Source organism: Astatotilapia calliptera, chromosome 12, assembly GCF_964374335.1.
Source record: "Astatotilapia calliptera chromosome 12, fAstCal68.1, whole genome shotgun sequence".
Classification (NCBI taxonomy): domain Eukaryota; kingdom Metazoa; phylum Chordata; class Actinopteri; order Cichliformes; family Cichlidae; genus Astatotilapia; species Astatotilapia calliptera.
Genome location: NC_137433.1, coordinates 5,638,297 through 5,644,927, shown reverse-complemented (window position 1 = coordinate 5,644,927; position 6,631 = coordinate 5,638,297). Strand labels below are relative to the sequence as shown.

At 40.0% G+C, this 6,631-nt stretch overlaps 1 long non-coding RNA gene across 1 annotated transcript; it reads left to right on the top strand.

The window, feature by feature from the left end:
* Nucleotides 1-2,702: 2,702 nt before the first annotated feature.
* On the top strand, nt 2,703-5,545 carry LOC113034163 (uncharacterized). Its single transcript, XR_003274125.2, has 2 exons — nt 2,703-5,203; nt 5,282-5,545. It is a non-coding gene; the product is annotated as an uncharacterized LOC113034163 (long non-coding RNA).
* Nucleotides 5,546-6,631: the final 1,086 nt, after the last annotated feature.

Sequence of the window (6,631 nt, the reverse complement as noted above, 5' to 3'; positions counted from 1 at the left end):
TGGGATTTTAAGCTGTAGTCTCTAAGTGAATGATGAGAGAGTTAAGCTTTCCAAACTGCACCATTGTTTTCATGAATAAATACAATTTCATGACTTTTTCAGAAGCTGCCTAAAAAACCTATCTACCCTCAGCCTGTTTGCCAAACAAGGCACTGAGAACAAACTCTTCTGGAAGCCTCACTGTTACATACTAAGGCATGAAGCAAGTACTGTGTTTATACTGAATTTTGAATTAAATTTCAATTTAGAATGTATAAAAAAGCCTATTTGACATTAATATTGGAAGATTAATAAATGTATCAGAGAGCAGCTGTGTATTTAACTAGGCGGTGTATTCAAAGCTGTGGCAGGAAGCCTTGTGTATATGTTTCCCACACTCACTGAAATTGGGTCTTATGACCCCATCCCCCCTTTTTGATTTCTGTGTTTTCATCTAGTTAGCTCTGGATTAATGGAGTCTAACTTGCTCATTTTCATATTATTTTGTTGTTGCTGACTGTTGGAGAAATCCCAGAATACCCAGAAAATATCAAGTACTCTCCCTGGGAGTACCTGTTGAAACTCAATATTCAACATTCAAACATGGAAACATGAACCTCGTTGCTGTGAGGTGACAGTGCTCCAACCACTCCACCAATGTGGTGTCTTATTAAAGATCATATCTCTATCAAAGCACACTGTTTCAAGTCACTCTCTGAGCAACCTCTGTTTTGAGATACCCCCATAACATTTAAAGGCCAGCAGTTAATTGTGGCAACCTGGGCAAATGTGATGGGAACACAGTTCTTGTGGTAGTGTCAAGGGCCGCCTTAAACTCTGTCAACACACGCCATAACAAAAATGCATAGAAAGGACATGTATAGTTTCACAGATTCACAGATCTAATCCAATTCAGGAGATTCGGGTCAAATATGATCCAGAACAACCCCAGTGTACAACACTTTATAGTACCTTTGCAATCGTTTAATAGGGTTAAACTTAGACTCCTGAAGTGTGGCTCCTTACCTTTAACTTTTTGTTGGCTGATAAAGCCAAGAAAAGAAGCTATAACAGAGTGGTGAGAACCAGCAGTGCCCAAGTAGTTGTGTATGCTGATCACTTGGCATTCATATCAAGTGACCAGCACAACACGACACAGTTACACACTGTAGCTTTAATTAAAAGCTAGATACAAAGCTAGACGATCCCATTTATCAGACAAGTACTGACTCTTATCCACTTTTAATTAGAGAGCATTAGTTGTCTTAATAAAACCCCACTTCACATGACAGTAAAGCATTAAAACAAGAAAGGCGGTCCGGTAGCTTCGGATTCACTGTTCCATACCTAAGACATCATCTCTAAGTACATGTTCTCCGATAAGATTGCCAGCTAAAAAATGAATAAATAAAATTACAATCACAGTCTGACAGCTGCAGTATAATACATCTCATTTTACTGCTGAGCTTTTAGTCTTGGGCCATTAGCAAAAAATCTGGTGTGGTGAGTCCTGCTGATGGTCCAAACCTGAGAGCTCAGCAAGCATTAAATCAAGATCTATTACAATGAAGGTGCTACACGACATTTACTGGTTGTTGCAGCATCTTTTGAATAACTATAAGTCCTTAAATCCACAACATTAAAAGCAAAGAACAGAGTGCCTCAAATAGTTATTTCATGTGGGGGTGGGTTTTTTTCTGCTTAGTTATTGCCAATTTCTTATTTTGCACCTGCATCTTAGACAGATTAGCTCTGCAGTCCTTCTGTTTTCTTGTATAATACAACATTCAGTGGAGTGGAACAGCTCATTATGAATTTCAACGATTACATATTAAGAAGGGGAAAACTTTAGAGTCTTTGGCCAGTGAAGCATTTGTAGCACTGAGGTGACCCTGAGGATTGAAAAGCAACATGACTTCAAAATTTACTGGGGAGGGTTTCCAAGGTCTAGTTGTTAGGCAAACCGCCCGCCCCTGAGACGTAATAAATAATGATGAGTGCTCAAATCCAAGGTTGCAGGATATTTGTGTGTACAGTGTGTGTGCATCTGGCCAAGAGAATTTTGATCCATTTGTGTGGGTATGCATGTTTGGCCTTTCAGGTTGGAGAGTCTCACCCATCCTAACAAAGGTTAAGCAGGAGAAAATTCTAAAACTGAAAACTATATGTAGATAGATAGATAGATAGATAGATAGATAGATAGATAGATAGATAGATAGATAGATAGATAGATAGATAGATAGATAGATAGATAGATAGATAGATAGATAGATAGATAGATAGATAGATAGATAGATAGATAGATAGATAGATAGATAGATAGATAGATAGATTCACAGTTGGCATAAACATACTGACTGCTTCACGTATCAGCACTGCATAAGGATCGATCGAAACATAATTTTAAGCTACATGGGCGTAGACCCTTAAAGGACAGGATATTTTGGGGCAGTTTTGATGATGGAAATAAAGCTGTGAAAATAAAATAAAAATCAAATGTTTATCCTGCTTCTTCTGCCTTCATTGACGCATGAGTCAGGACACAACTCTGCAGAGGAATGATGTTGTCAAACAAGACTCTGATCTAACTATCCAGCTTATTATCTGATAGCGATCTCCTCAGGCAGATTCGATTGCCTTCACAATGTCTCCAACTTAATCACAGCATTCTCTCCCTCCCCTGCCTAGATTATCCCCTCCTACTGAGGAATCAATTTGCCTGTCACTGAAACGTGGTCCATGCCTAAAGAGGGTGAAGGAAAGTCTCTTTGATGCAGGTAACTGGAATTCAATTATGTTCCCGTGGCGGCATGAAACTGGAATGTGAAACAATAGAGGGATAAAGGATAAAGAAAGGGAAAAAATGGAGGAGAGAAACATGCTTGTCAATGAGCATGCACGTGTATTGAGTTTGATAAGACACTTTTTGCATGTTCAGAAATTTCATGTAAATTAATAACTAACAGAATTATCATCCTTACCTCAAACTTGCCAAAGTTACCTTGGTGAGTCTTTGATTTTCCAGCTAGCACTGCTAGCAAGTTGTTAGACTGAGATTAGATGTGGTTCAGATATTACCCTGCATGATGGATGAATAAGGAGCTTTTTGATCTCTTCCTGCAGTGTGCCCTGCAGGAGGTCAAAGTTGCCACTTATCATTTGAAATATCTCAACATTTATTCCCTGAATTAGCATAAAACTTGGTAAAAAATTCAAGTGTATTTCCTCAGGGTTCCTCTAGGGCCACCATGGGGTACACATTTGTAGTTGTGTGTGATGAGTCTCAACAGTCCTTGGATGGACAACCATTTTATATCTCTCGCTCTCATTTTAAATGCTTTTCATCCAACTTGAGACATGGTGCCAAAATAATCATGTATTGAAATATACATGAGCGAATTCAACAGCAGCAAGATCTTGGTTTAAGTGCAACTTCCAAGGGAAATTTAAAAAGTTTTTCGAAACCTTTCAGGCAAAGTTTTTCAGTCTGTGTTATTAATATTATCAAATTTGAAAGGTGATTTTCTACATGCAGACCTCAATCTCGATGGTGATTTGGAATTAATGTTGGGACAGTGCTTTAAGATGATTGTCTAAATAAATGTTCCAGGCTTGTTTCAACAAGACATTTGTGCAATCATCTGATAACAATCTGAATTTATTCCAGTACTTTTGTTTTATGGCAAATTCGTTATGGTAATACGTCTTCAAAACTCACTATCTCATAAGCCTAATAACTTACTTGTAATTAAGTACTAACAGTTGACACTAAGCTGGTAAGCAAGATGCTTATAAGACATTATTTTGACAGTTATATTATATTGGCATGATAATGTGCATTTTATGCTAACGCATTGGTCTGTCTAAATATAAATGTAAAAAAAGTTGTTTAAAATGAATAATCAGACCTCATATTACCATTTCACCCCAATAGATCACTCTGCTTTCAGACTGATGCCTTACTTGTGGTTCTTAGGGTATTTCAGAGTAGGATGGGAGGCGGAGCGCTCAGCTTTCAGTTTGGATTCAGGAGACAGACACCACCTCTACTTTTAAGATTAGGCTTTAAAAACTTGTGATAAAACATATAATTAGGTCTGAATCAGGTGACCTCAACAACTAACCAAGCTATGCTGCCATAGGCCTAGGCTGCTGGCAACTTCCCATGATGCATGGAGCATTTCTTCTTCACTCCTTTTCATGTAATCTTCATTCCCAACTGGTGACTCAGCTTCCTTGAATCTTGTCATAACCAAGTTCAGGGAGGTTCAGTTAATTTCTGATAAAAAGGAGTTTTTCCTTTCCACTATCGGCAAGTGCTTGTTCATAGGGAACTGTCTAAATGTTGGGTTTTCTCTCTATTATTGTATAGTATTTACCTTAAAATGTAAACCACCTTGAGGCCTATTCTGCTTTGTTTTTTTCTTAGCTAAATTAAAAGGCTTGAGAACATTCAGTCAATCAAGTTATTTGTCTGAAATTTCTGGTTGACCCTGCAGCTGTTCTACTTGCCTGTTTTATTAGACTGGACAAGGCAGGAGTTTCCATTATCGGCGCTTTGTTAGCTAACATGCTAAAGGAGTTGTTAAAAACTTATCTCTGCACTTTAACATCACATGTTGGTCAAGGTGGTTAGTAGGAGAACATTCATCTGCTAAGATGATAAATCATAGAGTGCATTCTTGCTAATACTAGCTCTGTTTCCTCATAAAGCACAGACCATATAACTGAGCTCGAAGCAGCGTTTTTACTACTCTCTCATCTGTCTCCTGTTAGAGATTTATCGAAAATAAATGTACAAATCACCAGGCCTTGCAGATTTAGCAGCTCAAGCCACTGTTAACAGGACGTAGGCACTCAAACATTTGAGGGATGCTACAGATTTCAGTGGAACTGGATACAAGCAGAGTCAAGCTTGCCTCCAAAGGCAATTGTCATGGCCTGGGTCTAGGGACCCAGGGCTCAGGCATTTTCAGTGTATGTTTATGTTTATGTTTTCCGTGTTGTATTGGTTTGCTCTCCATCTCTCCATGTGTCTCTGTGTGAGCTTCCGGAGGTGTGGGTTCGCTGAGGAGACTGCGAACCCGGAAGTGGTCTACTCGAGAGACGGCCGCACCTGCCGCTCGTCGTCCTCTGCCAGCTGCAGCAGATTACGCTCGTCTAGGAACGGCATTTAGGACTGCAGCTGAGCTGAGGCCGACGCTGGATCCTTGAGTCAGAACTCGTCAGTACTGCCGTGAGCTTTTACGTAACCTCCGCGGAAACAGATCCCCTGCTAACCCTCTGCCTTTTGTGTTACCAGGAATCGGGAGCGGGGTGCGCCTCTAAAGTCACAGTGTGGGAATTGGAGTTTTTTGGAGTCGCCACCTTTCACTTCTCACGGACATCTGCACTGTGTGGGATTCAGGGAGAATCACCACGGGACCACAGTGCTGGGATTTTGTATATAGTTGTGTGTTTTTCACCTCCTGTAAATAAATCCACTGTCCTTCACTTAGAGTCTCGCGTTTGGGCCCTGCTTTCACTGTCACTCCACGGTCTGCCATCGCAGCCCGTGACAGCAATAGCCACAAGACGGCATGAATTTAAATATATGATCAAACAGACCAGAACCCTGATGACCAAATGCTGTTTGAGATGACAGGAGAGAAATGTCCATTCTTAGATTTCACTGGACAAGCACTGCTCTCCTCGCATTCCCTGATTAAATACCACTCTCTGAATCTTATCAAAAAAAAACAAGACAAAAAACCCCAACTGAAATAAATCAAAATAAAATCCCCCAGACCTTCACTTTGCTGCTTTTATGTATGAAATTACTCTATACTCTTGTCTTGCTGACATTGTTATGTATCCTTGGATTTTGTCCAAATAATGACCCACTGCCTAACCCTCTGACCTCCAGCTGACCTGTTACTTGCTACTACTAGTCAATTAACTTTTTCAATGAAATACAGATACCGCCACCACCCTGGCCCATCACTTGGCCCACTCATGCATAGGGCACTTGGGGTCGAATGCCAGACCAATAAATCTGACCAGAAAATGGAGATCTGCTCAACCCTGTTTACTTTAAAGAGCCCTCTCTGACTCTCTCTCTCAAACTGATTCATAGCCCCAGGCGTGAAGGATGATGGAAGGCTGACTGAACAATGAACACCTGTGTGTGAGTGTGTGTGCATGCATGTGCCTAGCCAAGCAGAAAGAATGACCTTGCCAACCCTGATGTCTCCAGTGACTGTTGGAGAATTCATTGACAGTCTTTGACTACTGTTTCTTTTGCTGGAGCATCCATCTGGGTCTGTTCTGAAGGCACACATTTCCTTTCTGTTTGCATTAGCATGCACCTTGGGTGTGTGCAGATGGAAACAACAAAGAAGTTTAAATTCCTTAGGATATACTGAAGATACATTATTAATCAGATTTGTGCTGTGCATATGACAACTTGAATACCAAGATATTGCAAAGATATTGCCGATGATGTGTCTACCATCACATTTATATGCAGTCTATGCTTAAAGAAAACTAGCCGGGGAATAAAGAGACAATATGAACTAAATTCTAAGACTAAAGTCACTGACATCGTCCTTTCAAATCCAGTTGCATCCAATTTAAAAGTTTTCATGGCAAGATGCATTTTAATGTTAAGTAT